Genomic DNA, 10,062 nt, shown 5'->3' with positions numbered 1-10,062 from the left:
ACCGCCATCTGCTGGGTGTTTCGCTCACTGCTTTCCCAGCACCCCGACTTTCAAAATAATCCCCTCCTTGTGTTACTTATCCCCCCCAGAGGCCAAGCGAATTAACTCTTGGCCGTTCCTACCTGTCTGTTGAAAAAGGACAGAAATACCTTTCCGGGAAAGTCTGTGAGGTCTCTCGCTTTCTGGATCAGAAGATTTGTGCCTGACGTAACACCCATAAGCACCTGATGCAAGCTATCTTGCCATGCTGATGTAACCGGACGATCTTAATTTGCTTCCCCAGAATTAAGAGTGAGGTTAGATACTTTCAGATCAGTCTGGTTGTATTGCTCTTGCACACGCACCAACACCTGTTTTCCATTAGAGGTATACAGTATGTGGTCTTGAAACCACGTCATCGCCAAACAGTCTTTTCTGGATTCCAGATCTGTTTTGATCAAACTGCCCAAGAAATCAACATTGTTTCCTGTTACCTTGAGAGGAGAAAAATAAATGAGAAAATTGATTTATTTTGGAATAATAAAATGATATGATAATGTAATTAATATAACATAACATAACATAATATAATATAATATAATATACAATTAATATAATATAATATACAATTAATATAATATAATATACAATTAATATAATATAATATACAATTAATATAATATAATTTAAATATGAGCCAGCAATGTGCAGCAGCTGCCAGACAATCCAACACAGTTCTAGGCTACATAAACTTTATAATTCCTTGCTAAGGCCACGCTTGGAATACTGCATTCAGTTTTGGTTGCCACGATGTAGAAAAGATGTGGAGACTCTAGAAAGAGTGCAGGGAAGAGCAACAAAGATGATTAGGGGACTGGAGACTAAAACATATGAAGAACGGTTGCAGCAACTGGGCACATCTAATTTAATGAAAAGAAGGACTAGGGGAGACATGATAGCAGTATTCCCATATCTCAGGGATGGCCACAAAGAAGAGGGAGTCAAACTATTTTCCAAGGCACCTGAGTGTAGAACAAGAAGCAATGGATGGAAACAAATCAAGGAGAGAAGCAACTTAGAACTGAGGAGAAATTTCCTGACAGTTAGAGCAATTAATCAGTGGAACAGCTTGCCTCCAGAAGTTGTGGATGCCTCAACACTGGAAGTCTTTAAGAAGGTGTTGGATAGCCATTTGTCTAAAACGGTATAGGATTTCCTGCCTAGGCAGGGGGTTGGACTAGAAGACCTCCAAGGTCCCTTCCAACTCTGCTATTGTATTGTATATAATATAATTAATATAATATTAACTATACTACACTAATACTAATACAATACTAATAGCATAGCATAGCATGCATACCATACCATACCATACCATACCATACCATACCATACCATACCATACCATACCTATACCTATACCTATACCTATACCTATACCTATACCTATACCTATACCTATACCTATACTATACTACAATAGTAAAATCTAATATAAAGTCAGAGAAAGAGAAAATAATAGAGAACAAAGATATCTTATAATAAAAGTCAGCATTCCAAATTTCTTTGGACCCTTGATCCATTTATAACTTTCTTTGCTCAAAAAACTAAAAAGATTTTTCCTGGTTATTTCAAATATTTAAGTTCTGAAGCTTACAATTATTTTTTATTCTAAAGATAAACAGGCCCGGTGAATATTTTTTTGAACTCTAATAGCTTTAAGATGGTTAATAAGGCAATTTCCAAAAGTGATTAGAAAGTGAGTTTTCTGAACTTAGTGTCCTTTGAAAGACTCCGCTGTAGTTGAAAGCAAGATGGCTGATCTTGGCACTCTTGGCTCTCAAACCTGCATAATATTGCTGACTTGCAGTCTCTTTGCGAGAGGACCAGGTGTCCAGAGCAACAAGTGGGCAATCTCTCATTCATTGTCACCTGTTGCTTGGTCTTTGCCATGATTGTCAGCTCTGCTTTAGTAAAGTTATCTTCAGTTCACTGTATCTCCCCAAAATGGGTTTATTATAGCCGACTTTTTCACTAAAAAGAAAAAAAAAAACCTCACTTATGCAAACTGGCTGCTAATTTTTCCAGCAGACCGAAGAGTTGAAAGGTGTACCAACAGATGTAAAAAAAAAACCTGACCTGATCACAAAACAATCCCACCCACCCCCACCCATGCACTTATGGAAAACTCTGCAATTGAGATAAGTGGCAATAGTAAATGAATAGCGTTTACTACCAATAGTATTGATGGACACAATCACTAGGCTTGTCAACTTCCTGCTGTAGGAAGTTAGCACCCATCCTCTCCTAGAAAAATGAAATATTTTAGGAAATATTAAAAAGGCAGAATATTATATTTCCCTGGATGAGAAAAAGAGAAACATGTTTTAAAGATAAAGCAGCTCCCTGCAGCTGCATGCCCTCCCCTTGTCAATGGGTCATTAAGGCCTGAATCAGTCTATTCTACATAACAAAGATCTACCTACTTTAGGCAGAGCCATAATAGGAATCCCAAAGCCCTTTCATTACATCATCACCCAGCAACAACTCAACCAAGCTTGGGACTCAAAAGACAGACAGCCTACAAAGTTAGCCAAGACCCCCGCCCCCTGGGAGTCTGATCGCCAATCAGAGTGTATTTCTTGCACGGGAATGGGAAGCTCTGGAGTGGGGCCCAGAAAGGGCATAAATCCAGGGCATTCTCAGCTTCTCTTCCCTTTTTTCCCAACATCTCAAACCATGTGATCCTGTCCACCATTAAACCATCTTTCCAAGCAGTCTCCATGTTTCCAGTGTCTTCTCCCCCACTTGGAACTGAACCCAGATGCCCAGGTGGACATTTCTTCCAACACTGCACTTATGAATGATTTAACTGTTTGATAAAACACATACTGCTGATAAAAATGATTCCAGAGTTTATCTGTAGCACAGATTTAAACAGCTGTGTTTGGAAACCCAGAACTGCTGGAAATATGAACTAGCAATGCACCCTGGATAAGCCTTTCGTATTTTTACTCGGTATGTGCTTAAAGACCTATATTTCTTTCAGCATTGTCACCAGTGGCCCTGCTGGAAAGCACAATCCACATAGCTGGAGATACGCAGTTTGTGGGAGGATAGCATAAACAACATTAACCCAAGCAGCTGTTCAGTAAGGCAGGACTCCCATGTTAAGTCAGTGTTCCCACTCAGCCGTGGAATTCTCTGAGCAGTTTGGGGCCAATCGATCTCAGCCCAATCTCCCTCCTCCTGGGATTGTTGTGATAAAATTAAGGAAGATTGTCCTTTTCCACCATTGTGCCTTTGAGCTCGCACAGAAAAGTAGAATGTATTCTAAGACTCTAATCAGGTACTTTGGACAAGGGCATTCAATTATAGAAAAGATTGGGAAACAAACAAACAAACATAAATAAATAAACAGCTCAATAGCGTGTCCAAAGACTTTCTGGAAAAAAAAGTACATCTCCATAAAGAAGATGTAAAATAAAAAAATAACTGTAGAAGCAATATGCTTCCAGCCAAAAATGAATACCACGAATTAATGTATATTCTGGAAGAAAATGTCAGGCGTGTAAAATAGCCTTTTTAAAGTTTTGCTTGAACAATTATTCCCAGGAACTTCAGTATGTTTGGAAAAGAGAGTTATTTTTAAAAAGTATTTTAAAGGGTCATATTCCCTCTTATTAGCCTATTGATAATGATGTGTAATGTGCAATCAAATATTTCAAGATTTGATTTTCAGTAATCAGAAACAGTATGGAGCAGCTTCCTTCTGAAAAAAAATGTTCTTATCACCCCATCAGCATAATCAACACAAGTATCAGTCGGTTAGTCACCAAGAAATGTTACAAACAGAAGCTGGGTTTCCAGATCACTTTGTTCTTTGTATATAAAATATATATTAATTAAGTTTTTGTGAATGAGTTCAGTTTTTAGTCTGTAGTGCCCTGTTCCATTGAAAAAGATTTCTTGACTTCTTATGAGCATGTGATTCTTCTGTGATTCTAGCCATGAGCCAGTTTTGTTGTTGTTAAATTTAGATGGTCCTTGACTTCATCACATTTAATTGACATAGTCTTAAGGGACTACTTCACACTGATACACTGTCTGTGAATTTAGCATGAATGGCAATATAATAGATGAGCAGATCAGTAAACTGCTTCTGGCTGAACTTTCATGCAGGAACAAAATCACATTATGCTGATCAGAAACAGATCATGTCAGACTAATCTTATTGTGTTCTTTGACAAAGTGACAAAATTAGTGGACCAGAGGAATGCCATCGATGTAGTTTACTTGGACTTCAGTAAGGCATTTGATAAGGTAGAACATAACCTACTACTAGATAAAGTAGAAGAATGTGGGTGAGACAGCATCACCACCAGATGGATTCTTAACTGGCTGACCAACCGCACTCAACGTGTAGTCCTCAATGGAACTGCATCTACATGGAGGGAAGTATGCAGTGGAGTACCCCAAGGCTCTGTTTTAGGCCCAGTACTCTTCAACATCTTCATCAATGATTTGGATGAGGGAATAAATGGGGAACTCATCAAATTTTCAGATGACACCAAGCTGGCAGGAATAGCCAACACTCCAGAAGATAGGCTAAAGATACAGAAGGATCTTGACAAACTTGAACATTGAGCACTATTTAGTAAAATGAAATTCAATGGAGTAAGGTTCTACATTTAGGCAAGAAAAACGAAATGCACAGGTACAGTATAGGTGGTACCTTGCTCAACAGTAATAACTGTGAAAGGGATCTTGGAGTCCTAGTGGACAACCATTTAAATATGAGTCAGCAGTGTGCAGCAGCTGCCAAAAAAGCCAACACAGTTCTAGGCTGCATAAAGAGAGGGATAGAATCAAGATCACGTGAAGTGTTAATACCACTTTATAATGTCTTGGTAAGGCCATACTTGGAATCCTGTATTCAGTTTTGGTTGCCACAATGTAGAAAAGATGTGGAGACTGTAGAAAGAGTGCAGAGAAGAGCAACAAAGATGATTAGTGGACTGGAGACTAAAACATATGAAGAACGGTTGCAGGAACTGGGTATGTCTAGTTTAATAGAAAGAAGAACAAGGGGAGACATGATAGCAGTGTTCCAATATCTCAGGAGTTGCCACAAAGAAGAGGGAGTCAAACTATTATCCAAGGCATCTAAGGGTAGAACAAGAAGCAATGGGTGGAAACTAATCAAGGAGAGAAGCAACTTAGAACTGAGGAGAAATTTTCTGACAGTTAGAATAATTAATCAGTGGAACAACTTGCCTCCAGAAGTTGTGAATGCCCCAACACTGGAAGTCTTTAAGAAAACATTGGATAGCCATTTGTCTGAAATGGTACAGGGTTTCCTGCCTAGGCAGGGGTTTGGACTAGAAGACCTCCAAGGTCCCTTCCAAATCTGCTATTGTATTGTATTGTATTGAACATCTGAAACATGGCAGCACACAACTGAGATACCGGGTAGGCTTTCTTGGGTCTCTTTTTTGCTTATATAATGCTGATTCATTATCAAAGAAGTGGTGGCAGGAACATTCTCCATTTTTAATGTTGTGTCTACTGAGATAGGATGAGTTAGGGTGCAAAATTGTCTTTTTACTTCTTGGATGGATGCAGTGAAGTGCTCTCTTGCAAACACTCTGTTGGAAGGCGTGTTGAAGGTGAATTGCTTGGTGGAAAGGACTATTTCCCGATTTGCAATGGTTTTCTACTTCTAGCTAAGAGGTGTGGAGAATTATGATTGAGCAATGGAATGCTAGATAAGAAATCAGAATGTGTAAATGCTCCAATTGTTTCTGTATTGAGTATTTCCACACCTTTTTTCTAAACATTGTACTCATTTGGCATTGTACTCATTTGGATAAGAAGTGTGGGCAAAATGCAGCTACTGTATTTACTTGCTCCAAAGTATGATTAAATTTAATGGGGTTTAATTCTGATTAGATATGTATAAGAGATTGCAGTATAAATTCTTCCTTTATTTTCTGCATCCATTCATGGTACAGATTTATTTTTTGTTGCCGATGATAAAACAAAATTATCATACATAGAAACTAAACACCCAAGGACTATTCAAGCAATCAACACAGTGATACTAAAAACTGGGACTGTCCCTTGCACTACCTATCATAATATATTCCTTGTAAAAATATTGGCTGACAGTATAGCTATAAAATCCACAATATAAATGCACATTACAAATAAAGTAAGCATAAATTAAAATTATAACATAATAAGCAATTAGCACATCACATTAAACCCAAACTAGCAGACCACCTGTGCTTTGATTATTCAAGGGTAGCCTGATATAGGAAGGCAGAGCTCTGGCTTCAACTGCTCAAAAGGTGGCTTCTTCCTTCCAGCAAGTCTACCAATCAGCTCTCAATCAGCTCCTAAGAGGATGCAGTCCTGGTTTTGATTCCAAAGCAAAGGCAAAAAATGTCATAGAAACTTTTATCAAAACCAGCTGCAATCTTATTATATGGATGAAAAAAGAGTCGATGTTTTGGAATCAATACCAGGATTAGTACTAGACGAATGCAGAGCACATGATACTCTTGATGAGGAAGGATTTCCTTGGAATAACGGGAACACTGTATAAATAACCACCAAATACCAGGAATTGTTATTTCCAGCATTTGGGGAGTATAGTAGGACACTATGGACTTACAGATATGAATGTGTGTCCGTAAGCAATGCAATGTGGTGATGTTCCAGAGCATAGTTGAATAAAAGGGGAATTGTCCAATGAGGTCCATTCTAAATCACAGTCTGAAGCTAAATCCAGTCCTAGTGCTTAAAAATCAGAAACATTTTTCTCCAGTCAGTCTACAGTTCATCTGGGGGCACTAAGCAGGAGCAGTTTAAGGTTCTGATACAGAATTGCCTTGATGAAAGAAATCTCCTTCTGGGTTCAGCTCCAAGTGGGGAAAAAGACACTGGAGACATGGAGGCTGCTTGGAAAGATGGTTTATTGTTGGACAGGGCCACATGGCTTGAGCCCTGAACAGAAAAGGTGATCACATGCTTCAATGTTGGTGGAGAAGAAGAGAAGGCTGAAGGAGGGGCTTGCTAGGCTTTTTATAACCTGTTTAGTCCCACCTCTCTGTTTCCTGTTCCTGTGTAAGAAATGTATTCTGATTGGTTGTCAGACTCCCATAGGGCCATGCAGGGGCAACTCTCTGGGCTGTTTTGAATCCAGGTATGGATGAGTTCTCAGATGCCATGTAGTCAGTTGAGTAAAGTTCCAATATTATCATGTAGCTGCTGGTGAAGTCTTTATTATGTAAAGTGGACTAGCCTGGCTGTCTTAATGGCTCATTAACAGTGGGGATGGGCAGGAAGCTACAGGCAACTATTCTGTCTTTTAAAACATGTTTCTTTCTTTTCACATCCAGAGAAATATTCTGCCTTTTCAATATTTCCTAGGATATTTCATTTTTCTGGGAGAGGGCTGGATGATAACTTCCCACAGCCTAATCTCTTCATAGCCCATTATATAATTCTGCAAATGAAGCAGCACAACTGTATGATCATCAACTCATCAACTCATCTTGAACTATCCTACTTCCTGGAGACATTTGTAATTTTGTCTTCTGCCATGTCTGAATATATATTCATTGATCTGAATGACTGAAGGGACTTGACAAGCTGGAAATAGACACTACTGCATATTTCATGGTTAGGCATGTAGATGTTTGAACCTATCCAAGTAGCATTATGTTGGGAGTAATTTCAAAGGATTTCAGAAGGCCAGAAATATTCTTCCTTATTTATGAAGAATAACACTCTAATGGAATATGTGCCAAACAGGATTTAAGACATTGCAATCAGTAAAAAGTCATAAAGAATGTTGTAATTCTGAAAAAAAAAAAACAGTCTAAACAGTTTGAAAAATGAACTTATTTCCTCCACACTCAGAGAGGAACAATTTAAGAACTATGTAGTTATGATGATAGATGTGACTGTGATTAAGAAATCAGGGTTATCACAGTTGAAAATTGTACCTTATTGTATTGGAAGCAATTTCATAGCATCTGTGTATTGCAATGGATTTGTAGTACACTTTAGGGATAGGTGCCCTACATGTATCTGCTAATGACATGTGATATTCTGTTGAGAGCTGCTGCATTTTTCTTCTTTTTGGCACTGTCAATTTGTGCGTCAATTGGCCATTACCACAACTTTCTCGTATGTTGCTGTAACCCGTAGGGTCACATAAAAATGAGAAATCATTTTCATCACATACTCTTATGACAGGTTTTTTTAAAAACCTTCTGAAGTTATTTGCTTCATTTTCTCTGCCATAAGATTATTTACAAGAAACATTCTATGGAATATTTTGTTCTGCTCAGCGATGGCATTTCTTTTTTTCTTTTATAAACATAAACTATGTTATCATGTCTAACTTCAAATATTAAGTCAGAATCAGAGATTTCTAGCTAGTGCACAATACATTGTTGCAAGCTGGAAATTGCTATCAGAAGTATAACAGCTCCTCTCCCACACCACTAAGATTCTCATCCTTAGTGCGGTGTTTTGTTCCTGTGTGTATTTATCATCTCATATTTCTGAAAACCTCCAGGTGATCCTCCAGTATGTGGGTGATGCTTTATTGGCTACATAAGTAAAGACTCATAGCATAATTTTGACAGAATAAGGAAATGAATACAACAGATGTGATGCTATTAACTTACATTTCTTCCTTAACAAGTAAATTTTAAAATACAAAGATAGCAAAGAAGCATTTATTGGAAGTAGTTTTCCCTGCCCCCACACTAATAATAATCTCAAGTTATTCTCTAATGCTTTGTCCCTGTTATTATGCTTAAATGGATCTTTTTGAAATTTTGAAAATATGTTGTGGGTGCTTCCACAAAATGACTAATTTTCAAAAAAAGGCAAATGCAATTTAATGCAATTTAAAGCATTAATAATAATTCTTTGTGGCTTTAGTCTGCAGATCCATGCATACCATTAGTCTTTAGGGTACCACATAGCTCACTTATATCTGACAAATTTGGTATCCTACATATCACTGTACTAAATACCAAGTTCTGGTTTTCAAATAATACGATTTGTGTAAATTTGGTTAGCTTGTTGCCTGAATCAATATGCTGACTCTGTAAACCGCTTAGAGAGGGCTGAAAGCCCTATGAAGCGGTATATAAGTCTAACTGCTATTGCTATTGCTATTGCTATTGCTATTGCTATCAAGGCACTTTGATTCCTAAATGATAGGTTATGCCTAGCATATTGTGCAAACATAACCTGATTAATGTCTTACGCAATTGATCCTGGTTAAACAAACCATGGTTTACAGTGTCATGCAAACCATTGAAATTATTAATCTAGCATATACACAAGTTACATGTCCACAAAAGGACATGTGCATGTTACACATCCCCCACACAAACACAAATTTGAGTTTATACATTCTTTAAAATGATGATACTTGGAGCATCGAGTATGATGATAGCTCATTTCCTGAATGTTTTGCCCTGTCCAGTAACTACCTGCACCAGTGTTAGCATAATACCAGAGTAAATCTTCAGTTAGACATCATAAGAGAAGAGATCAGCTTCAGATGTTCTGAGCGCTTTGCAGAAGAGAGAGATTTTAAAATAAATATAACAGCTTGTCATTCTTATGGAACCTTAAGATAACAAACAGAAAAGAAGATGGTTTTTGTAATTCATTATATTCCCAGATATAGCATCCCCTGATGGAAAAGCAATAACTTGCCAAAATGTGCATCTGCTTCTGTTTATTTTTTCTTTCTCCTCTGGACCTTGGAAATAAAGAATGCATTTTAGAATACCACCTGGGAGTTTACACGTAGGCAAAAAATAATGTTGGACAATTGCAAGCCCATTTTAGAATAGTATCTAGGGATACATTTAGAGACAAAAAAAATAATGTTGGCCAACTGCAACTCTTTAAAGTATATATGAAAAGTTTTCCTGAGAAAATAAATTATGTTACTGGAACACATTCCTTACAATTGTATCATAAATGCAACATTCCACTTACAAGCACTTTATAATGAGTAATATACTTTAATGCATACTTTGA

Source organism: Thamnophis sirtalis, unplaced genomic scaffold, assembly GCF_051295495.1.
Source record: "Thamnophis sirtalis isolate CommonGarterSnake01/CBP01778 unplaced genomic scaffold, rThaSir2_p1.2 scaffold_11, whole genome shotgun sequence".
NCBI lineage: Eukaryota > Metazoa > Chordata > Lepidosauria > Squamata > Natricidae > Thamnophis > Thamnophis sirtalis.
Note: the sequence above shows the minus strand (reverse complement) of the source record.